The 24,532-nt window shown below is 37.5% G+C and overlaps 1 long non-coding RNA gene across 1 annotated transcript; it reads left to right on the forward strand.

Annotated features, from left to right (window-relative positions):
• The first annotated feature begins 1,238 nt into the window (after nucleotides 1-1,238).
• LOC135209471 (uncharacterized) lies at nucleotides 1,239-4,239 on the forward strand. The gene is made up of 4 exons (XR_010313377.1): nucleotides 1,239-1,340; nucleotides 1,890-2,044; nucleotides 3,377-3,474; nucleotides 4,092-4,239. It is a non-coding gene; the product is annotated as an uncharacterized LOC135209471 (long non-coding RNA).
• Nucleotides 4,240-24,532: the final 20,293 nt, after the last annotated feature.

The following is a 24,532-nucleotide window of genomic DNA, read 5'->3' on the forward strand; positions in this document are numbered from 1 at the left end:
TGCAATTCAATAAACTGCTGTTGAATGGTTAGACGATGATGCTAAACAGATTTCAGATTTTACGTCCAGATAGTGATGCAAAATAAATTTCAGGTTTTGTTTTAGGAGGCAATGTAAAACAGTTTTAAGATTTTATATATAGACGGTGTGACAAAACAGATATAAGCGTTTATGTTTTAGACGGCAATACGATACAGACATCAGATTTTTTGTTCAGACAGTGATGATGCAGAAAGATTTCAGTTCTTATGTTCATATTGATGCCCTTCATTTCAGATTTCATTTTCGAACTGTGTAACAAAACAGATTTCGGTTTTTATGTTCAGACGGCGGCAGTGCAGAATAGAAATTCAAATCCTACGGTGATTTGGAGTTAACAGAAATTTACATAAGAAGCATAAAAAAAGACCCAGTAATATTTTCAATCACCAAATTTCACACAGAGGAGGTAGAAAAGAGGGTCCATGATCCAGTCTCCAGGAAGTGGCTCTCGTATCATACGCTCTACAAGCAACACTGCAGTCTTTCGAAGTCTAATTGGATTTAATCAACCCTTAACAACTGGTTTTCTGGAATAAATTACTTTTTCGTTGGCAAAAACCCCACGATCGTAAGAGGAAGGGTAACTTCGGAGAATAATTCTTCAGCTATGCAGTCTTCTTAAAGCTCTTGTCAGTAAGGGCAATTCTTATTCAGGCCTCTGGAAGCTCCTGACGTTATTGGAAAAATTACGCCGGCTTTTATAACCTCTGTACATTTTTTTTTAGAAATTTTATGCAGTCTTGTAAAAGCTCTAACGTTTTTCAAAATCTTATGCAGGTTTCTAAAAGCTCTGTACATTTTTTGAATATCTTATCTAGGCTTCTAAAAAGCTCTTTACCATTTTTGGAAATATTATGCAGGCTTCTGAAAGATCTTCATAAAAATCTGAAAATGTTAAGTAGGCTTCTAAAAGCTCTGTACCTTTTGGCTATCGTATTTTATATATTTGAAAGCTGACATGACTGGAATTATTCTTCAGTGTTCCTATTTGCAGTGTTGTTGTGGGTGCTTGTTGCTCAGTGGTGGAGGGCATATAATAAAGGGCTTACGGGTTTTTGGCTGGCCTGGGAGGAACGGGGCTTCCGCGACTTCTGACCCATTAAACCACAAACAAGACGACATAAAAGAAACCTTTTGCGTCGTTTTTTTTCTCAGAGAACCAAAGCGAACAGACAACGCTGCCGCAGGGGAGGAAACAATACTCCAACTGGGGAGATCGACGGTAACGGCCTAACTCTACCTGCATCCTTGGTATTGAATGTCGATTTGGATGATGTTCATTTCCTGTTGTGGACGAGGTGAGGACCTGTTTCTTCTTCTTCTTCTTCTTCTTATTCTTCTTCTTCTGGTATTAATAATTTCTTGTGAAGGTTTACATATTTATTTTGCATGGATGTTTAAGTAATTAATATTTTGATTAATAATAATCCTAGAAAAAAATCATAGGTTTGTTCACTATGAATGCGTGCATTCGTTAATTCATAATAATATAAAATAATAATAATAATAATAATAATAATAGCAAGGGTCGTGAAATGGAGATACAAAATCCAGACTTATGTTTGAATAGAAATATAGATTAATTTTTAAATATATTTGTGCCCATGCATAACTGTGGATTCGTTTCTCAGTTAATAATAATAATAATAATAATAATAATAATAATAATAATAATAATAATAATAATAATAATAAAATAATAATAATAATAATAATTAAGAAAATCCCCTTTCTCGAACACATTCAAACATGAAATAGGTGCTGACTAAGATATCAAAGCAGCTATTGACATATTGATGAAGTGTCTCATTTTTCTCTTGAAACGACCCTTCCGAAATGTCTTCCAGGAGTAACTCTGACAACGACGACGATTACGAACTCGTCATCGATGACGTCAGCAACCTGAACGCGTCGCCCTTCGACGGGACGAAACCGACTGTCATTCTCTGTCACGGCTGGAACAGCGAAGGGACCGCTAGCTGGATTTATACGGCCAAGACAGGTACAGTTTTTTTTTCATTTTTAATTTAATTTTAAACCAAATCGTTTATTAATGCTGGATTTTTAGGGCCAAGACATTTAGTTTTTTTTTAAATTTAATTTTGAACCATATTTCTTTTATTAATATGTTGGATGGAGGGAATGGAATGTGTAGTAGGCTACTTGTGTAACGTTGCTTAATGGAGTATTATATTATGGGAGTGGATTTGGGAATTAGGGAGCAAAAACAGATTTGGAATTGTATTAGTATTACTTTCGCACTCCCATTATACATGCATGTTATACACACACACACATATACGTACGTACATAATAATATATATATATATATTATATCTATATATATATATATATATATATATATATATATATATATATATGTATATATATATGTGTGTGTGTGTGTGTGTGTGTGTGTGTGTGTCTATTATCGAGCCCTACTTCTTTCTTCTTGGATTAGGGCCGATACTAAGGTAACGTGTCATGGAGGCGTTTAGATAATTAGTTCAAGTAGGAACAATGAATCTTTGTACAGATTAATTAAGGAATAAAAAAAGACTTAGGGTTTAAAGGGAAAATGATTAATTATTCCCGTTTTCCAGTTTATTTTGCACCTCTTGTCGACTGGTTTCCACCTATGGCTTCTTAATTGGTTCGAGACTTGAAGTTCTGAGTCCAGAAACTTTGCGTTCAGGGGACGGCAATCACACATGCGATCTGCGCTCACTTTCTGTTTCTTTCTGCTTGCCCTCTCCTTCCAACTCTGCTTCTTTTCTGCTCTCTCCTCTACTCTTCCTTCTACTGCCTGCTGTTCTGTCTGTTCTTCCTTTTGGTCTCACCTCATTAGTACTCGTCGCTCTCGAAGTCCATCCGTCGTCTGGGCGTGTTTGACCAGGACCCACTGAATCCTGTGTTTGACAGAAGGAGAGATTTATGATTGCGTATGCCAGCCCAGTACAAAGGTGGCTTAATCTTACCACCATTATACTTTTACTGGTCTTTTCTCAGACTCGAAGAAATACGATATTGCCACTTCGAAAAAATAAATTTCTCTGTACTTCTCTGTTATTTCACTACACACACGCATAGAATATATATATATATATATATATATATATAGATATATATATATATATATATAGATATATATATATATATATATATATATATATACACAATCATACTCTTTGACACGCCTGTATATATGGCTATTTACTGAGTTCCATGAAATCATTTGTCTTGAATGGTACCTAAAAGAATGTCAATATTCTATCTGTTTTAATTGTTTCTGCTTTTATTTTTTTATTTTTTTTAAATTTTTTTATTCTTACAGAATTTCTCCAGTGGCAAGACATTAACTTCATCTCGGTCGAGTGGAGCAGTATTGCTCGTCACATAAATTATCCTGAAGTTGTCAATAACATCCCCAAGGTAGGTTGACTTACAGAGGAAAGTCTTTTCAAAAAGGAGCGTAGAATACGAAACTCCAGTCTTACTGAGCATTGAATATCGTTTTATTTTTCCCTTAATGTAGAATGCGGACCACTCCCAGTCTTCCCAGAGTACAAAATGAAGGCTCAAATCTTCCCAGATTCAAAATATGTAGGTGCCAACCATCCCTAAATTGTAGAATAAAGATTATTCTTTGCATAGAATGCAAGATCCAGCCCTCCTTTAGTTTACAACGTTGAACCCAGGATTCTATAAATGTAGAATAGACCGCAGCCTCCACCAAATGTAATAGTTATACTTTACTTGTCTCAAACTAGAATGTAGACAACATCCTCTCCACATGTAGAATGCACACCTTAACTGTCCTTCAATTAATTGCATCAAATGACTTGTTCTAGGGAGGAAGAAAGTTTTTATTTTTATTTCCTGATTAAGTTTTAACAGAGAGAGAGAGAGAGAGAGAGAGAGAGAGAGAGAGAGAGAAGAGAGAGAGAGAGAGAGAGAGAGAGAGAGAGAGTGAAGGTGGGTGGGGGGTGGGGCACTGCTATGAGAAATGCTTTATGCAAGGAAATTAACATAAAAAAAATTGCTTACAGATAGGGAAGCATATAGCTGCTTTTATCGATTACCTGTACAAAGAAGGTGGTCTCAACGTTACTGACCTCTACGTAAATGGACATTCATTAGGTGCTCATGGTGTGGGCATTGCTGGATTCAATGTACAAAATGGCCCTGTGGGCAGAATTACAGGTAAGGTGCCTTAATGCAATGCAATCTACATTGTTTATTTGTAATTTACCTAATTGTACACAATGTAACCTGCAGATAAATTAAAGATTAATTTTCAGTCTTCACAGGAACTTGAACTCACATCCCAAGATGCTTGGAGTTAAAAGCAGACAGTATTCCCAGTCTTACCATAGCAGAAATCCTTTTCTACCTTTCAGAAAAAGAAAACGTTTTACTGTGCTCTTGTAACTCATACTATCTTGGTTGTGAGTTCAAAGCCACTTGAGAGGTGACAGTTATTCTGTCATTTAATTGTCAGTTATATCACATTCTTATGTATGACTTGATAAAGTCATTTACAATGTCATTTTATATTAGTATATGAGCTAAAGATTTCTGTTCTGTGTGTGTCTGGAGCTCAGAGTATCTTGGTTGAGAGTTCGAATCCTCTTTCAAGTTGAAAATTCATCTTTCCAATTTTCAGTTTAATCTTTCCAGTTTTTCAGTTCTGTCTGTTTGTCAGAAAGATGCAGCTGATACTTAGTGGTATTTTCATTTAGATTTCACTCAGTTTAGATCTCAAATCTTAATTAGAGTCGTATTTTTCTTAGGCTTGGACCCAGCTGGGCCTGGATTTGAAAGTGCCTCTGACGATGTCAAGTTAGACAAAAGTGATGCAGCTTTTGTGGATGTCATCCACACCAGTGTCTGTCCCCAGAGTAAAGTGAGTCATATGGATGGCGCTTTTTTATTATTACGGTCGATTCAATATTCGGTTGTATATATATTTTATATATCATTGTCATTATTTTCTAAAATTAGGATTATGTTTTTAGGCAATTGTGCCATTTTATTCATCAGCTTCCTATTGTCTCTCCTTTGGTACTTTTTGCAACATACCAGAAACATAAACACGATAATTTATGGACCAAACTAAAATAAAAAACTTACTGTAACATAACATTTAAATACTTTTCATCTCCTTTTTATATCCGTAAAATGATCTTTTACCTTCTCACTGGTTGTAAAATAATCTTCATTTCACAGTCAACCTCATCCAGTATAGACTCTTCTTCAGTACAGATGTTTATTAAGGACATTGAATGAATGACCATCTCTCAGTAGCATTTCAAGTAAATATAAACTGTCTCTATCTCTTGCCATTCCTTGTTTCTAGCATTACTGTCAGCGTACTCTTCCATGTAATCTATACGGATATATTGTTAAGTGTTTCTCTTGTCCTCTCCATTTGTCTTTTGAAATTTTATTTATGAAATTATTCCTATGTAGAAATATAATTTCATATATAAAGTTTATCATAGTCTGTGTTCAGCAGTGAGCAACATTACTATCTGCAAAGAAACACACACATATATCAAACACATGCAAGGAAGTATTAAACTAACAAGGCTAATAAATCCTCTTTTTTTCTAGATTTGCTTAGGACTTAGTGGCTCTATTGGGCATGTCGACTTCTTCCCTAACGGTGGCGGGAACCAGCCAGGATGCGCGGTATTAGGGCCGGTTGCTGATGCGTTGAGTAAGTCTAATGATCTGGATGAAATGGCTCTCTAGAAAACAGTTTTAATACACTTCTACCTTTGGAGTTTAATTTTAACGATAGATAAAACGAGAGGATGTTGGGATTAACTGTGGACTAAGAATGGCACAGTCGTGCGGAAGGAATGGAGGATACTAGGCATGTCAGGATAAGGGAATGAACCATATCTAAATATCTGTAGAAGCCACAATGAATCATTTCTATGACCCAAACAGGTGGATGCAGCCATAGACGGGCGTACGAATACTGGACTGAGAGCGTAAATGGCGTGACTCAATTCAGGTCAGTGCCCTGCTCTGACTGGGATTCATTTAGGGCTGGAAATTGTGTAGCCTGTGGACAGGGTTGCCTCAACATGGGAATTCACGTCCGATAACAGTTAAGTATCATAATCATGTTTGTTGTTTATGTTTCTCTATTTTTTTATGTAAGATAGACGTTCTTCCTCATTCTGGACCTAACTCTTAATGACCCATAGCCTTACTTTCCTCGTTCATCCTGTCTTATCGTAGTACTTGAACTCAAACTCGCACAGTTGCTGCTGCCTGGGCATTTAGTAGGGTAGAGTTGGAACGCTCAGACGGAGACTCAAAGCCACTTTCATTTACTGAGACCATACCGACTAATAGATTTCTCCAACTGTTGTGTGGGACTTGCTGATCAACAATCTCTCAGATGATACCTACCCAGATGATGGTGGTTGTGATTGCTCCTGATTGGCTGATTTCTTCTTGATGAGCTCCTGTCGTCAAAGCCTGCACAAAGATTTCTGGAGGTTACAAAGTGGACCAAATGTCTGATTGGCCAGGACATCAAGATCTCTGAAGGAGGGCTAAGGATATCTTAAGGGCAGCCCCCTTCTTCATTCATTAAAGAAGTATATTGTTACAGCTCATGCTTCTTTAGATATTTTTACACCAGCAAGATAAACGAACTCCAAGGGTTGCTAATACAAAGAGAGTGAATATGGAAAAATGGGCCCATTACAAGTGGTACAGGGCCACCTGAAAGAAGGTTAACAAATGACAAGGTACCCCAGAATGTAAATTCCCTGATAAAAACAGGACCTGGTCAGGCTCATATTAAGCTTTGATGACAAAGATCAAATGAACAAATGGCTCTTGGGATAAGCAGGAAGTAACCTGAAATCCTCAAATACCAACTGGAGTGACAGAATAAATTGCATCATCATTAAACTAGATCGAAGGATTGGATGGAGAGAGGTGGACAAGCTCACCCTAAAAATACCTGTCGAGAACCTGTAAGGTACCTAATGTCTTTGCTTTTCTTTCGTACAGGCTCAGAGGCGACTACTATCTGGAGACCAACGCTAATCGACCCTATGCTAAAGGCTGAAACTAAAGGAACTACGGTGCTGTGAGGTGTAATTTATTGCTGAATAAATGTTGAATGATGTATCTTGCATTTTATTTCCTCTGTTTGCATCATTATGCAATTAAGTAAAAAACTAACAAAAAAAGGCCTGTCAGACGATGGGTAGGCTGAATGAGATCTAGAACTAGAAGTAAGACTATACTTAAGTCTAGTACAATCTGTATTGCCGTGCAGGCACGTCTTATGGCATAAGACTTAAACTTGACTGACTGCAGAACAAAGCTCCAAGATGAATATTAGGAGTCGGATGGCGGGGCAGAGTTAGAAATGATACCATTAGGGAAATTAAAGATGAAATACTGCTGAAATAGCTTGGAAAGTGTCCTTAGCACAATCCCTGGTAGAGCAGTATGCAATGGTGTCAGGGTGTCTTATGTGGGGCACCAGAGAAGTTTAAAGATACAGACCTGTCTGGTTTATGAGAGGGATGACCGAGATAAATTAGGGTTTGTGGAGGAAAGTAAGAGATCACCTGAATGCAAGAAATCTTTAAAAAGGCAGGAAAAATCAGAAGCAGGGAAAAGAACCCCAAAGCTTGGAACTGAAAGAAAGGAGCATTCCAAGAAACATTTTATCTGAGAGTTATCAAATCCTATAGAGTAAATGAGGGTAGAGGTAGACGTATTGGCAGTACAAGGCCTCCGGGGAGATGGAACTTTCACCTCACACGCAGCAGAACAGTGACCAAAATAATACCTATAGAATATAGAGACAGAGAAGCATCATATCACAGGGAGGAAAAAGATTAAAAGAGGCGAAAGAAATTTATGATTCCTGTGGTCCAGTGGTTCGGATATTTGCCCCACCAGGGAATAGTCGAGGGTTTGATTCCTGAGCCAGCTGAGGCGCTCTAGGTACATTCCATTGATAGCTCGTCGACTGTCGTGGGATGCAAAGAGATCTGAGTAGAGAATGTGGGACTGACATCTTCATCCCTTGCTGAGAGCTAGAAGGCTAACACCTGGATCTACTGAATTGTCGAAGCTAATCGTAATATATACTTGAATAACAGTTCAGGATTAAACCTCTTATTAAGTAAATAAGAATTATTTGCCGCTAAAGGGAAATAAAGAATTCATCAAAGGATGAATTTTTCGTCTCAGAAACAAGAGGAATGGGCTAAATTTGATATCTAAGATGATACCTACCGCATCTTATCAGAGTTTTTAGCAAATGTTAGAAACCTAGTGGCTTAGAATTTCCCTCCAACTCTCTCTCTTTCTATTCTTTCTCTACACAGCTCTTGTATGGAAACCCATGTGGTAAATTGAATGAAAGTAGAATGAAGACAAAGATGCAGAGAATTCTTTGGTCCTTTTCGCAGCCCTGATATATTGGCCGTAGTACAATAAAATAAAGATTTGACAAATAAGTAAATGACTCATTAAGCACGATGTTAACTGGACGCGATCTGTTGACAGTGGTACTATATAGTTGTCATCACGAATAATTGAGTCATTTTTCTTTTTTCAGTTATGAAATAGTGAGTCGTTTCAGTTAGTGACACCGAGCGCTTTATCGCTATTCAGAACCTGAAATCTTTAGTACATGCGAATTTTGGGCCTAATACCTCTTTTTTTTTTTTTTTTTTTTTTTTTTTTTTTTTTTTTTTTTTTTACAGTAATTACAGGAACAATGGAAAGTAATGATGAGAATTCCATTTACGTCACGTGCTATGATCTATGGTCTTTATACATTCAGCCCATGTGATACAGGAAGTAGAGCAGCGGTAACGTCTATCTGTTGATTCGAAACAGCTGCTGAATAGGGAAGCTTTAAGTAATCCCGAACTTTCGTATTGTTTCATGGAAATTTGTATTCCTTTGTATATGTGAGGCTTATGAAAGACCTTTGCTGTGCCTGGCTTGTCATTTTGCCATCTTCCCCATCCCAAATTATAACCTCCACCAAGTCAGCCGGTGGAATTTTCAATGAAACAACCCCCTGGTGGGGGAAGAAGTTTCTGGCTCATTGAAACCCACATGGCCTGTTTCTTTGTTCAGGGTCTAGCTCAGATATGGGAATTTCTATACAGAGGGAGGTTGTACAATTTTGATACCAGAGGACAAAGTATGTACTTGTGGCCTACTTGAGAGTGGCCTTTGAGGAAGGTTACCCGCCACGGTCTTACTTCCGGGGAGCGAAGGTCGACTCCCTCCCTACCTATGGTGCATTAGTTTGAAAGTCCTTATTGAAAAGAGAAAACACAATGAATAGCAGAGAAATATCAGGTATCAATCTGAATATAGGAATTAGGGGAACCTCATGGGTTTCCAAGGGAATCAGGAAGGGAATCAAGGATGCCCTAATCACCCACTCCCCTAATCCTAAAAGAGGTGAGGAGGTTACAACTGATTGGTTATAGGTTACAGTCCCAACGGAAGACCTGAACTATTATGTAGCACCCATTCTTTGTTTGTTTTGGTGATACAGCTGTATATTCTATACAGCTGTAAACATATGTTATACAGTATATACGACTGTGAAATCATCCCTGGTTTCACAGTCTTACTGTAACAGATGCACACACATTAATAAATAAATAAATAGATAAATAAACAAATATATTATTATATATATTATAATATATATATATATATATATATATATATATATCTATATATATATATATAATATATATATATATATATATAGCGAAGTTGAGGTGGGCTCTATCAATCCAGTAAACAGCAATTTGGTGTGAAGGGGAAGGACAGTTCTTCATTCCTTTCAAAGTACTTTATTTAGCTGCGACGTTTCAAGACGTTTAGTCCCATTTTCAAAGCTATATAATAAAAGAACATACATTAAAAAAACAGACTCGGAATAAAATGAAAGAATAAAAAGTTTTTACATACAACATAAAATCATCAGTGCAATAAAAAGGAAGAGCTTACCAAATGGTGCTGAAGGCACAGACCGAGTGACAGTTCGGGCCAGGATCAGCTTCGACTTAAACTCACGAGAGGTATAGAGGTGTTGAGGTGGTCTGAGTATTTAGTTGAGGGACAAGCTGTTTAATAAAAAGCAAATCCAAAATTGCCAGTTGTTGTCGTTAGGAGTTCGGCCTATGATTTTAAAATCCTTGTAACTGATATCGAATTTACATATTTTTGCATGTTCACGTATGCAAGAGAATTCTGGATTTGATAATTTAACACCAGTTACAAGGATTTTAAAATCATAGGCCGAACTCCTAATGACCAACAACTGGTAATTTTGGAATCGCTTTTTTATTAAACAGCTTGTCCCTCAACTAAATACTCAGACCACCTCACACCTCTATACCTCTCGTGAGTTTAAGTCGAAGCTGATCCTGGTCCGAACTGTCACTCGGTCTGTGCCCTCAGCACCATTTGGTAAACTCTCTTCCTTTTTATTGTACTGATGATTTTATGTTGTATGTAAAAAACTTTTTATTCTTTCATTTTATTCCGTGTCTGTTTTTTTAATGTATGTTTTCTTTTTTATATAGCTTTGAAAATGGGACTAAACGTCATGAAACGTCGCAGCTAAATAAAGTACTTTGAAAGGAATGAAGAATTGTCCTTCCCCTTCACACCAAATTGCCATATATATATGTATATATATATATATATATATATATATATATATACCAGGTTGAAGAGTAAAGGCATGTCTTTCACAAGTATCGTTTATTAACCGACGTTTCACATCACATGATGCATCCTCAAGGCTGGAAATTATATATTAAGAATACTAAAATCATCACTCACCCATAAAAAATCTAAAAAAGCACAACAGATATTTGACATTTACAAATATCTGTGTGCTTTTTTTAGATTTTTTATGAGTGAGTGATGATTTTAGTATTCTTAATATATATTTCCAGCCTTGAGGATGCATCATGTGATGTGAAACGTCGGTTAATAAACGATACTTGTGAAAGACATGCCTTTACCTCTTCAACCTGGATGTTGGTCGGGTCTGCTACCCCTATGATTCTTCTATATATATATATATATATATATATATATATATATATATATATATATATATATATATATATATATATATATATATATATATATATATATATATATATATACAACCTAGCCAACCTGACCTTGGGGGGAAACCAAGTCCTTATGGGTGCCGGTCCCAAGCCCGGATAAATAGGGAGGGTTGGTGTCAGGAAGGGCATCCGGCTGTAAAAATCTGTGCCAAAACCAAAAATGGAATGAGCCGAAATATGGAAAGAGGTAATGCTAGGGCGTACTCCGTAAACGACGCACAGAGACATCGCCCTAACTCTGTGGTAAGGCGAGGGCTACTGCATCAGGAGCGGGTGCAGCTAAAGAAGCGAGCTCACATTGGGTTCAGAGTATGTCAGCTAAATGTTGGGTCCATGACTGGGAGAGGTAGAGAACTGGCTGACTTGATGAGAGAAAAAGAAAGTAGATGTTGTGTGTGTGCAAGAAACGCGGTGGAAAGGAAATAAAGCTAAAGAGTTGGGAGATGGATATAAGCTATATTATAGTGGAGCCAATAAAAACAAGGTAGAAATGGAGTTTGGCATAGTACTGTCTAGTGAACTAAAGAACTCGGTAATAGAAGTGCATAGAAAGAATGACCGTATCATCAGATTGAAGATATGTTATGGAGGAGAGATTCTGAATATTATAAGCGCATATGCACCACAAGTTGGTTGCACAGAAGAAGAGAAGGAAATTTCTGGAGAGACGTGGATGGAATAATGCAAGAACTGAAGAGCATGAGAGGGTGATAGTTGGGGCAGATTTGAATGGCCAATGTCGGAAGTGAAACAAAATGAGGCGATTGGGCGGGTGCATGGGGGCCATGGAATTGGGGAGAGAAACCCAGAAGGAGAGAGTGTAGTGGACTTTTGCTGTGTCATTCGACATGGCAATAGTAAACACATTCTTTGAGAAGAAAAGAAAAGGGACACCTAATAACATATAGGAGTGGGGGAAGATTCTCCCAGATAGACTATTTCTTGTATAAAAGGATAAATCTGGTGGAGGTCAAGAACTGCAAAGTTATTCCAGGCGACCATGTAGCCCCCCAACACAGGCTGCTATGTATGGACTTGAAGTTGAAAAGGGAAAGAAAAACCAAAGCTAAAGGGATAAGGAAAATTAAATGGTACGAATTACAGAAGGAAGGGGATAAGAAGAGAGAGTTTAAGAGGAGGGTTTTGGAGGATATTGATATAGGGATTGAAGATGTTCAAGAATGGTGGGCACGAAATGCAGCAGTAATAAGGAGGCATGGAAAGGAGCTGCTAGGAGAGGACATCTGGTATCATATGGGAAGAAAAGGAGAGTTGGTGGTGGGATGAAGACATTGAGAAAGTAGTAAAAGATAAGAAGGAGGCAAAGAAAAGATGGGAAGAGTCACAGTCAGTGGAAGACAGAAATAGGTACAGAGAGAAAAAACAAGGTGGTGAAAAAGGTGGTAGCCAAGCTAAAGCAAAGTCGTATGATGATGTATTAATGAGCTGGGGACAAAGGAAGGATTAAAGAAGATGATCAAGCTATCAAAGGCTAGAAATAAGAGCACCAAAGATATAAACACATATCAAACAAATAAAGGATCAAGAGGGTGTAGTGCTTAGAAAGGAGGAAGACATTGTGAAGAGATGGAAAGAATATTTCGAACAGTTGTTAAATGAAGAAAATAATAGACTAATAAGAGAGGATGGGCAAGTGAAAACATTGGCATGGTAATAAGGTTTTTCTAGGCAAGAGGTACTAAATGCACTGAAGAAGATGAAGAATGGGAAGGCAACCAGACCAGACATGATCCCGGTGGAGGCATGGAAAGCATTAGGAGATGAAGGAGTGGATATACTGTACGATCTTATGATAAAGATCCTTGAACAGGAAAAGATACCAAATGAGTGGCGGTTTTTGGGGAGTATATTGATCCCTTTTAATTTTAAAGGGAAAGGCGATGTCCAAGAGTGTGGTAATTATAGGGGCATTAAATTGATGTCGCCCACACTTTGAAGATACTGGAAAGGATGATAGATGCTAGACTGAGAGAAGAAGTACACTAGGTAAAGAGCAGATGGGATTTATGAAGGGAAGGGGAACAACAGATGGTATATTTTGTCTGAGGCAAATAATGGAGAAATTCGGGGAAAGACAAAGGACCTACATATGGTATTCATTGACCTTGAAAAGGCTTATGACAGAGTCCCGAGACAAGAGGTATGGAGGAGCGCCTGAAGGGAGAAAGATGGTGCCAGAGAAGTATGTGCGATTGATACAAGAGATGTACCGGAATGTATTTACCAGAGTGAGGAAGCAGTGCTGGGGAGACAGAAGGTTTTGATGTGAGAGTAGGATTACACAGGGTCGGCTCTGAGTCCCATTTATCTTTAACATAGTGATGGATGTTATAATAGAGGAAGTAAGGGAGACAGTACCATGGAACATATTGTATGCAGATGATATTGTTCTGTGTGCAGAGAGCAGGAAAGATCTGGAAGTGAAATTGGAAAGATGGAGACAAGTACTGGAGGACAGAGGAATGAGAATAAGTAGATCCAAGACAGAATATATGTGTACCACCACTGAGGGGGATGATAGAGAAAGTATTCAGCTTGGTGGAGAGCAAATAAGGAGAGTTGATAAGTTTAAGTATTTGGGGATCTTTTGTTAACGCTGGAGGAAGTATGGAAGAAGAAGTAAAACATCGGGTACAGGCAGGCTGGAACAACTGGAGAGCGGCCTCGGGAGTTCTTTGTGACAAAAGAGTGCCGCTTAGGTTAAAAGGAAAATTTCACAAGACGGTGGTAAAGAACAGCAATGCTGTATGGTACGGAAACAGCAAGCATGAGAAAAGCAGAGCAGAGGAAGATGGATGTGGCAGAAATGAGAATGCTTAGGTGGATGTCTGGGGTAACAAGAGTGGATAGGATCAGAAATGATTACATAAAGGGGGTCAACTAAGGTTGGTGGAAGTCATCAAAGAAGTGCAGGAGGGGAGGCTGAGATGGGTATGGACACCTGTTGAGGAGGAGATTGATGAGGACCACGCTGGGAGACATACTATGGGGGTGGAGGTGCAAGGAAGAAGAAAAAGGGAGACCAAGAAAGAGATGGAAGGACTGTGTGAGAGGAGACTTACATGAGAAGGGAATTGATGAGGCAGAAGCGCAGATAGAAATAGATGGAAACGGCTCTGCCGAAACGGCGACCCCATATAAAAAATGGGAACAAGCTGGGAAGAAGAAGAAGAAGATATATATATATATATATATATATATATATATATAATATATATATATATATATATATATACACACACACACACATATATATACATACGTGCGCGTGTGTGTGGTACTATAACTGACATGTTTACGATGTCCTTTCAGTTACTTAATCAACCTGGCTGACAGTAAGTTACACTGACAGATAAGGGAGAGGAAGAGACACAAACAGTTGTACATAAAACGTAGCACACTTGCAGCAGTAATTCAGGCCAGCACCAAGTATTTTCATTCGACAACAGCCATACAGACAGTGGAACGAGAGAGGTAAGCTTGTCACTTTCCCTGCGCTGCTGTGCGTCTCACAGATATACTCTCCTGTGTTCAGCGTTCACTCAGAATAAAAAGTAAGTTAAAAGACTGTTTATCTCTTTTCTCCTAAGGAAGAGTATACGCGGGTTTTGAACCATCTTGTCATTTGACATTTGCATTTTGTAAACTATAAAGGATCTTGATTCAATCGTGGCACGTCTTGCAAGTAGCCTTACTGGTGCTGTAAGCAATGTTTCCAAGCTGACTATTTCTTGAGTGCAAAATAGATTTCGGCAGAGAATTGGGCAATGGTAAATATTATCATTTGTCTTGGGTTTTATGTGATAAATAACAATTGTCTATGCTCTGGGATTATAAAATACTTGTGAGGCATTGAGAATAAGATCATTATTCTCTATGCTGTTGGGAATACTTGATATGCCTCTGGCGAATCCAATTTCTACGAGAGGTTTTAAGGTCAACAAAAGCTGTTTTATATACAATTCCTTATTCATTACTCCTTTATGACTCAAGGGGTGGAGAAAACAAAAGCTGACCAGTGCTGCCCAGGATGTTACCTTCAGAGTTTGTGTTCCTGTGGCAACACTGAAACAAATTCAAATAGTGTATCGGATGCTAATTGAATCTAATAATTCTTTACCAGCTGATGTTTGTGATATTGCTATTCATTTAGTAATTGCGTAGGGCCAAATCTCTTGATCGGGCGGGAAAGAAGAAGCGAGGAGATTTATCCCACAAGTTTGCAGGTCGTCGTAAGTTTTCTGTTGTTTTGGTGAGTTTTTTTTTATTGCTGAAGAATTGTTTCTTCATTTTTTTTAGTTGGTGTAAGTGCATAGTTTTTAATTCCTTGACTGTGCTTTGTTTTTTCAGCCCTATGTAGAAGGCCTGTTGGCTTTGGAGGCCAGATTGGTGTCTGAGGTGTGTTTTGGGCAGGGGTTGCTTTCATTGCTTATTATAAATTAATTTTTGCAAAATGGACTAAAACAAATCTTTTTCAGCGCCCTCTGACCAATCAGCATCCGGGTCAGTCGACCAGAATGAGTCTCCATCGCAGATCGACGATGGTAATATGGTAATTCATCTTCGTCTCAGGTCGATAACAATGAAGCGCCGACAGACACCGACGATGGTAATTCATCTTCGTCTCAGGTCGATAACAATGAAGCGCCGACAGACACCGACGATGATGCTCCGTTGAATATCGACGGTATTGTAGACGCTTTACCTGAGGAATTCTTCGTGAAGGTCAACCTCAGTGATGTCCACTTCTTGTTGTGGACGAGGTGAGGAGGAACTCTCGTCTTTTAAGTTTTCTGAAAAGAAAACTTTTGTGCCTGGTTTGTCTGTCTGTCCGTCCGCACTTATTCTTAAAAACTACTGAGGCTAGAGGGCTGCAAATTGATATGTTGACCCTCTACTCTCCAATCATCAAACAAAACAAATTGCAGCCCCCTAGCGTCAGTAGTTTTTATTTTATTTATGGTTCAAGTTAGCCATAATCGTGATTCTGGCAAGGATATAGGCCATGACACCACCGGGCCATGGTTAAAGTTTCGTGGGATGCGGCTCACACCACATTATACTGAGACAGCCGAAAGATACTTTATTTTCAGTGGGCCTTGATTATACGCTGTACAGAAAACTCGATTGAGCAGAAGAATATTGGCACATATTTTACTCATTAATTTTTAGAGTTTGATAAACTGTCTTCTGTCAAGTGTTACTTTATCTGATAATACTGCAAAATAACATAATATATCTACCTGTGTGTTCATCCATCTACTTATTATTCACTCCTTGAAGAGGAAATCTTCAAGGAGTGAATAATCATGAATGATACCTAAATAATGTAGTATGTCGGAATATGTCAAACGAATGAAGCAAAATAGAACATACTTTATATTTATATTTCAAAGACTGTATTATTCTGCTGAGCTTTACCGACTGTAACTTGATTCATTTTTTAGCTGTGGTGATATCACGCCCATCAACCCACCCACCCAACCTCTCCCATGATCTAAATTCGGGTGAGGACCAGAAACTCACAAAGTCCACAGTTATTACCAGAGAAAAATATCTTTCAGGAGTAACCCAGCAAACGGCAGCTATTACGAGCTCTTGGTCGATGACGTCAGCAACCTGAAGGCGTCGCCTTTCGATGGGGCCAAAACCGACGGTCGTCCTGTGCCACGGGTGGCTTGGAAGTGGGAAATCCAAGTGGATTTATCAGGCCAAAACAGGTAGAGGTTTCTATTTTTTATTATGCTGTTACATGACGGGATTTTAAAGGAACTTTGAATAGCATCTGAGCCGAGAGATGGAGAGAAAATAAAACTTCTGGTAGTTAGTAAGAAAGTAGGTTTTTAAACCAGAGAGAGATAGCTATGTTTTTTGGTGAGAGATTCGCAGGCCATTTCCTACTCCAGTAATATAAGTACTCTTATTCGAGGGGTAGACAGGCACCATTGCTACTTTTGTTTCCCTAAGGCCCTCAAATCTGAACAATCATTTTGAAATGACTAATCCTGAATCCAAGGTTTCAGAATACTGATTTAGATAGTAACCACCCAGCATAACAAATCGACCATTAAACTGCAGTGTTTCCTTGATACCTATTAATTACTACTTCTTTAATCTCATGAAATTGTTGACTTCATTTGTAACTATTTTTTCATTTCTGTTTTCAGAAATTCTGAAGAACCAGGACTGTAATTTCATTGCCAATTGACTGGCAGAAGATTGCTAGTCATCTGAATTATCCTGACGTTGCTAAAAATATCCCAGAGGTAGGAAGTCTTCCAAGGTATGAAGGTATCAAAGATAGAAAGTCTCCTATGGAAGGGAGGCATCAAATGTAGAAAGTCTTTAAAGTAGGAGGGCATCAAAGGTAGAATGTCCTGCTGGGGCATGAGACATCAATGTTTAAACACTAGTTATATATTTCTTGATGTTCAACAATCCTAAAAATGGAAAGTATCTTTTGTACAACCTATATACTTGTGTTTACATTTTAGCATTCAAAATTGCTTTGTAGGTAGGGAAGCATGTCGCTGCGTTTGTGGACTACCTCCACACTGAAGGTGATCTCAACGTCAATACACTCTATGTGACTGGCCATTCATTAGGGGCTCATCTTGTGGCCATCATGGGGTCAAATGTACAAAATGGTCCTGTGGGTAGAATTACAGGTAAGGAATTTTAGACATGTATATATTAAAGTTTTATTTTTTATTTTTTATTCTATTAGTTATTGCTCAAGTTTGCTGATAGTTTGTAGTCTCCCAACGCACTTCTTGCGTGCATTTGTGTGTTTTTGTTCACTGATTAGATGCTGCCAGAGCAGATGAACTTGAAGTCTAATTGCATCTTCATTTTGCACTTCTTAATGACATCTTAACCTTTGCACGCTTACGTCCAACATTTTTTTTTATTATATCTGCACCTTCCTCTTGACTAAATCCAAACCATTTATAATATCTGCATTATTCTTTAGGTTTAGATCCAGCTGGGCCTGGATTCGAAGACGCTCCTGATGAGTTTAGGCTGGACAAAAGTGATGCAACTTTTGTGGATGTCATCCACTCAAAATGCCTGCCCACTGAGTGTATGGTTAAATTCCATTGAAACTGATTTATTAATTGTTATAATGATTTAAGTAGTATATGAAACTTATCATCATCATTGCCAGATTGACAGCACTCCTATTCATTGGGCCCATTCTCTCATCTGTTCTTGTGAGAGCAAAGAAATTTGCAGAGCCTCAAGTTGATCTTCATCTTCTTCTTCCCAGCTTTGCTTAGGTCTGAATGGCTCTTATGGCCATGTTGACTTCTTCCCTAATGGAGGAAAGCGACAGCCTGGCTGCACAGCATTGGGATACTTACTCGACATGTTGGGTAAGTTATATTATTGTTCTGATGAACGCACCACGGAGAACTGCAATTTTGAATATTATGCTACCTCTTGTAGTAATAGACTAGTAAACATAATTGTGGGTATACCATTTTCAAAATACACAAGGTTTATTAAATATTTTTGTAAAATGAGTTACATTTAACTCATCAGTGGCTATTAAAGATCTGAAGGTTTATTTTCACCTTCACCAAATATTAATAGGCAATGTTGATGTCTAATTTCAATGGAAAGCAGGTTTTTCATGAACCTTAGAACTCAAACTGAGGACCACTCAGCAGGAACAAAAACAAAGCCTTGTGTTCGGAATCAAACCGCATTCAGACAGAGCTCAGACCATGTTCAGGTGGTTTGGTCATGTGAAATGAATGGATGAAGATAGGCCATATGGGAGCTGCATGTACTTAAGAATTTTGAGTAAGACGGAGGAGAGGGAGTCAGCTAGATGATAGAAAAAGTCTAAATGGAATCAGGGGGTCTTATTCTTCTCTGGAGCCACCCAGTGTTAAAGGAAATCTTTATCCATGTAAAATATAGAGACAAAGCTTTCTTTCATTAGCCAGAAAAGGCTCTAGGGTACCTGGCAGTGAATAAACCAGAGTTGAATAGCAACAGAAGCCCAATTTAGTTTTTCCTATAACACAAACAGGTAACTGCAGCCATGAGCGCTCGCGCAAATACTGGATAGAGAGTATAAACGGAGCTACACCATTCACGGCAGTGCCTTGTCCTGATTTGGACTCTTACGAGGCAGGAGACTGCGTAGATTGTGGGCCGGGATGCCTCGACATGGGAGCTCATGTCAATACTCAGTAAGTATCGTTCAGTACTGAATTTTAATGCTGCTTTCTCACATCCATTAACTGCCCCTGATGGGGTTTGACGCCTGCAGTCTTATTAGCTGTCAGTATAACTTGAAATGTGTCATATGTGAATAGCTCAGAATAGTGCAAGAATGAAAGTCTGGAGAATTGATAAATATGCAGGCTGGTACAGATACAATGACTTCAGTTTCGTTCCCCATACTTATTCTATGATGGATAGTGCTTTATATAAGGGTTACTGACTTATTAAATATCATAGTATCGTCAATTCCATTTTTCATAATGACTAAACATTATGATTCAATATGTAGACATGTATATATATTCATATATATATATATATATATATATATATATATATATATATATATATATATAACTATATAATATATAAGATATATATATATATATATATATATATATATATATATATATATATATATATATATAATATAGATATAAATATATATACCATACATATATATATATATATATATATATATATACATATATAATATATTTTATATATATATATATCATAATATATATATAGATATATATATATATATATATGATGATTATAATCACTTTAGCACGTGATTCATTTATCACACATATCCACAGGTGAAAAATAAGAGACAGGGTGTAGGTCCTGACCGGTTTCGGCTTTATTTTCAAGCCATTGACAAAGGACTGATACATAGTAAATTAGAAATTCACGAGTATATATACTACAAAGACAATACTGACGAACATACACACAACCGTTTGAGACTGCAGATCCACCCACAGGCAGGTGTCAAGGTAGGAGTGGCTTTCAAAAATCATTAGGCTAAAATTTACAATAAATTCTCAAGGGATACTACCGCTTAGGGTACAAGGCCACACCTGACAGGTGTCAGGGAGGCGGGGTTGAACATCTCATTACCCTACTGCCCCCTTTACTGTTTACATATAATAATCCTATTTTTCATATATCTCTACAGCCAACCTTAAAATTTGTTTAAACAGTTTACAAATTTCTTTTGATATTAAAAGAATCAAGTTTATACATTCCTTGACTGATGTTCATATTATTGTTGTAACTTTCTTTTATAAATAAAACTCAGATTCAATGATATTCCTTTCCAATGTATTATTAGAACACACCAGCTTTTTGCCCCTTCCCAGTTAATAGCATGATTGTTCTCACTAACATGTACAAACATACCACTATTTCCCTGTGCATATCTCACACATTGTTTATGTTGTTCTATTCTTTTTTGCAGTGCTTTCCCCGTTTGACCAATGTAAAAGTTGTCACAAGACTTACACGGGATTTTATATACACATCCTTTAGCATTGTCGGGGGAGTTCTTAATAAGTACCTGTTTCATTGTTTTATTGTTTTTAAAACTACATTAACACCAAAATTCTTCAGGAGATGTGGGATATCTTTCATATTACTATTATAAGGTAGTACAAGCAAATTTTTGTTGTTGTAAGGTTCTTTTTGATTTTGATACATGGTCTTTTTTGCCGCTTTTAATGCATTGTTTAGTACATTATCTGGATATTTCAGTTTCTTGCCTGTATTCCGAATCTTATCTATTTCCTCATCTATATATTCTGGGCTACATACCCGTAGTGCTCTTAAAAACATGGAAGCAAACACTGATCTTTTAACCTTATTGTTTTGTCCAGAATAGAAATGTACAATAAGGTTAAAAGATCAGTGTTTGCTTCCATGTTTTTAAGAGTCACTACGGGTATGTAGCCCAGAATATATAGATGAGGAATAGATAAGATTCGGAATACAGGCAAGAAACTGAAATATCCTGATAATGTACTAAACAATGCATTAAAAGCGGCAAAAAAAAAAAAACCATGTATCAAAATCAAAAAGAACCTTACAACAACAAAAATTTGCTTGTACTACCTTATAATAGTAATATGAAAGATATCCCACATCTCCTGAAGAATTTTGGTGTTAATGTAGTTTTTAAAAACAATAAAACAATGAAACAGGTACTTATTAAGAACTCCCCCGACAATGCTAAAGGATGTGTATATAAAATCCCGTGTAAGTCTTGTGACAACTTTTACATTGGTCAAACGGGGAAAGCACTGCAAAAAAGAATAGAACAACATAAACAATGTGTGAGATATGACAGGGAAATAGTGGGATATTTGTACATGTTAGTGAGAACAATCATGCTATTAACTGGGAAGGGGCAAAAAAGCTGGTGTGTTCTAATAATGCATTGGAAAGGAATATCATTGAATCTAGTTTTATAAAAGAAAGTTACAACAATAATATGAACATCAGTCAAGGAATGTATAAACTTGATTCTTTTAATATCAAAAGAAATTTGTAAACTGTTTAAATTTTAAGGTTGGCTGTAGAGATATAGAAAAATAGGATTATTATATTGTAAACACAGTAAAGGGGGCAGTAGTGGTAATGAGATGTTCAACCCCGCCTCCCTGACACCTGTCAGGTGTGGACTTGTACCCTAAGCGGTAGTATCCCTTGAGAATTTATTGTAAATTTTAGCCTAATGATTTTTGAAAGCCACTCCTACCTTGACACCTGCCTGGGTGGATCTGCAGTCTCAAACGTTGTGTGTATGTTCGTCAGTATTGTCTTTGTAGTATATATACTCGTGAATTCTAATACTATGTATCAGTCCTTTGTCAATGGCTTGAAAATAAAGCCGAAACCGGTCAGGACCTACACCCTGTCTCTTATTTTGCACCTGTGGATATGTGTGATATCATATATATATATATATATATATATATATATATATATATATATATATATATATATATATTATATATATATATATATATACAGTTATTTATTGCCTTGTCTTTATTTTCTACAGGTTGACAGGCAACTACTTTTTGGAAACCAATGCTTTTTATCCATATGCAAAAGGCTTAAGCTCTTAAAAGGAGGACTAGTTGGGCTCAGAGATGAAGTCATCTGCATATATAATAGTAATAATAATAAACCTCAATTGATGCTTCTCGTGTGCTATTTACTTTCCTCTCTGAGTTTGTTTACTTCAGATGTTTTTTTTTCCTTTAGCTCAACAGAGCTGAGACTAAAATGAAAAGAAACAAGAGAGATTCAGTGTGAATTCTGAGAGTGGGGGTTTGAGAGATGTGGTGAAAGTGGGGTTTGTAGTCAAAAGGATCCGCAGATTTAGCATTATTAAGGAGGGAGACCGAAGGAAAGTATTCCAAATATGAAAGAAATGCTCTAAACAAGCAAACAGATCCAACATGAAGATTTAACAAGTGAGATGAAGTGAAGAATGTAGCAATTTGTACAGTGCCATCTCTCCAAACAAATGATGAACACCCTGTGCACCCAAAATACTGAGAAAAGTGAGATTCGATTAAATTTATTTGTTAAAAACTAAGAATTTAAGAAGCAGGAATGATGCAGAGTCAGAGAGGACCACCAGCCTTATCACCCTTCGGAAGCATAAGAGATTGCACCTCATTAACTTAATATCTATCACGTTTACACTGTCATTGCATTGTCTCTCATTTAACTCTAACATAACCAATCCTGCTGATGCTAGTTGTTCGCAACAGAAAATACTGAGTGACATTCTATCCACATGCAATATTATAAAAAATTGATTCGTATAGAGAAACTGATGTGATTTGGTCTGTTGTGCAGACCTGGATGTACAAGTCGTAATTACTGAAATAAAATATCCACAGATGTTGAAGTATATAGTTATGAAACCTTTTTTTGGAAAGAGTCAGGTGACCTTGTGCAAGAATGGTGTCCTGCTTGAAGAAGCAGCCCGGAGACCTCTAAGGAGGAGAGGATTTTGAAAGACTGAAGATGGGTTTTGCTAGGTGATCCAAATGCAAGTGTCAGGATATTTTAAGGATACTAATACATAGGATACTAGGAAACAACTGACATTATTTGCATGTTTTGACCCATTTTGATACAACATGTGGACGGTTATGTAGTTACAGATGGTTGACGAAGCATGTGGTTGGGACTGGGTGACAGATAATGCAAGTGATGCAAGAGCAAGAGACTATGAGAGTTCTCTGAACCTGGCAACTTAATCTGGGTCCAGTAGTGAAGCTTTGAAACGCTAATGGAGCCTCTCAAGAAGTTCTGGCTTTGCTCTTTCTCGAGGGCGCTAGGGTGTCCTCCACAAGTTTGGCAGGCCTAGCATAGTATAATTTTGCCTCAACCCTGGTGTTTCCCCGACTAATTATTACCATGCCTGCTAATACAAAAAGCCACTCATAGACAAAATGCAGTATTCAGGTTCTGGCTTCACTTTCTCTTGAAAGTTAAAGATAATCTCACTAACCTGGTAGACCCAGCATGGTTCTTGCTTCTAATCCCTAGTGACTTGATATGGACTGTCTGTTCCTACTGGTAAAAGATGATCTCCCTGGGATACTTATACAGAGGATTCTAAGAATCAGCTGACTTTATTCACAGGATCTGACCCACTTTCATACGACATCAGGACAGAGGCATAGTTACAGGTGGTCAACTGGGCATAAGGTTTGGACCAGGACACAGGTAACCCGTTATCCGTGTGACATATAAGCACATGGTAGAGGGCGCTTTGTGATTGCTGAACCTGGCGGCTAAACCTGTAGGATTGACAGCGAAGCCGATAATATTTTAGTTGTAGCTATATGATGGATATAAAGGGTTTCTTTGCCTTTCTTTCTTGTAGCACAAATTGTTAGACAATATGGTAAATGTGTTACCTATCGGAGTGATATATTCTTGGGGCTGCAAGTGACAGTAGGCGACTCTAAGATCCTAATAATTAATGTTTATATGCCCTGGGAAAATAACAATAATTTTGATCACTACTACATGATCCCAGGTGAGTTACACAGTATTATTCATGATTCTCCTCCTGATCTTATTTGTAAAATCGGGGACCTTAATTTTCACGCCGCAAAAAAAAAAAAAAAAAAAAAAATTATAAACGACTTATTCGGTTCTGTCAAAATTATGCTCTCCAAGTTAACGATGTAATGCTCCTCCCTCCTCGTATTCCTATGTACAAAATAGAATGGACACAATTA

This window comes from Macrobrachium nipponense, chromosome 38 (assembly GCF_015104395.2).
Source record: "Macrobrachium nipponense isolate FS-2020 chromosome 38, ASM1510439v2, whole genome shotgun sequence".
Lineage (NCBI taxonomy): Eukaryota > Metazoa > Arthropoda > Malacostraca > Decapoda > Palaemonidae > Macrobrachium > Macrobrachium nipponense.